This window comes from Castor canadensis, chromosome 13 (genome assembly GCF_047511655.1).
Source record: "Castor canadensis chromosome 13, mCasCan1.hap1v2, whole genome shotgun sequence".
NCBI lineage: Eukaryota > Metazoa > Chordata > Mammalia > Rodentia > Castoridae > Castor > Castor canadensis.
Genome location: NC_133398.1, coordinates 107,583,058 through 107,585,011, shown reverse-complemented (window position 1 = coordinate 107,585,011; position 1,954 = coordinate 107,583,058).

Here is a 1,954-nt window from a genome sequence, read left to right as displayed (position 1 = left end):
AGGGAGAAGGAAATAGGGACACCATCTTGTATTGCCTTGCAAAGTGCCAGAGTGCCTATTTCCACAGAGAGCCAAGCCTTTGGCAATATTCCAAATGAAAACTAGAGCTTAAATTTCAAATATAAAATATATTTTAAAATATAGCTTATATTTCTCAATATAGCTTAAATTTCCATATTTCACATTATAAGCAAGAGTTGGCAGATTTTTAATATGCTTTAAGGCTATTTGCATTTGTTTTTCTATGAACAGTTTTTTTTTGGCAGTGCTGGGGGTTGAACCTAGGGCTTTGCTCATGCTAAGCAAGTTACCACTGAGTTACATCCTATGCCCTTGCCTTATTTTCAAATGTATTTTTGCTGGGAATTTTTTTTTTTGAACAATAAATGAACATTTATTGGGATTGATCATGATAATCCTCAAGGCACACAGCAACCTTGACTGCTTGCTAAGGGTTTTCCTGTCTCTGGTGGTCCAAATCAGACTTTTTTTTTTCATTTTTCTTTTATTATTCATATGTGCATACAAGGCTTGGTTCATTTCTCCCCCCCGCCCCCACCCCCTCCCTTACCACCCACTCCGCCCCCTCCCTCTCCCCCGCCCCAATACCCAAAAGAAACTATTTTGCCCTTATTTCTAATTTTGTTGTAGAAAGAGTATAAGCAATAATAGGAAGGAACAAGGGTTTTTGCTGGTTGAGATAAGGATAGCTATACAGGGCATTGACTCACATTGATTTCCTGTGCGTGGGTGTTACCTTCTAGGTTAATTCTTTTTGATCTAACCTTTTCTCTAGTACCTGTTCCCCTTTTCCTATTGGCCTCAGTTGCTTTAAGGTATCTGCTTTAGTTTCTCTGCGTTAAGGGCAACAAATGCTAGCTAGTTTTTTAGGTGTCTTACCTATCCTCACCCCTCCCTTGTGTGCTCTCACTTTTATCATGTGCTCATAGTCCAATCCCCTTGTTGTGTTTGCCCTTGATCTAATGTCCACATATGAGGGAGAACATACGATTTTTGGTTTTTTGAGCCAGGCTAACCTCACTCAGAATGATGTTCTCCAATTCCATCCATTTAGCTGGGAAATTTTTTATGTGGTTAAATTCATCGGTATTTTCCTTGGCTTCTGGGTTTTGGGTAATAGGAAATCTGTTCTTGAAACTGACCATTGAGAGATGACTTTGTACTTGACAAACAGCTCTGTTTCTTAAACCACAGACAGGATGCTGCATACTTGCTGCACTCTGTCAAGCAGCAGTGACTGTGGACAAGTCCCCTTCTGCTTCTGTCAGCTTTGGCCATTTGGTTAAGGTAGTGCCTCTTGGTTCTCCACCGTGCGACTGCTGTCTTACGCTTTGTAATAAGGGAGATAGATGTTATGATACAAAAGTATCCTGTTACTCCTCAAATTTCTATACACTAATTTTAGTATTCTTGTTGGTTCTTGCCAGAATCTATTATGATACTTGTCAAATGGTGACTTTCCTAATTCTGTCATTATGGAATTCCCTTTTTATTTATTAGTTGGAATTATACTGAAATGAAAACTTTTCCTTCCTCCACCCAAATTTATTTATTCACTTACTTATGTCACTGTGAACTCATACATAATTCTCAATAGGTTATAATCCTTGAGCCAGTGGGAGGTAATCAGTTTATTCCACGGGACACCTGGAGGGTCTTTCTCCTGTCCTTTAGCCATGCTCCTATCATTCTTTGAGAACTTCTTCAATTTTTGACAAGATAAGAATTTCCAGGCTCACTTTATATGTTCCCTGTTCCAATCATATAATTAACTGCTTCTCTGAAGAGTCTTGTTTCCTTCTCTGGAAATTTTTATTCAGAAGCCAGGGTTTGTGTGCTTAAGCTGTGGTGTGTGGCTTAAGCCGTAGAGCACCCGCCTGACAAGCATGAAATCCTGAGTTCAAACCCCAGTACCACAAAAAATACCAACACA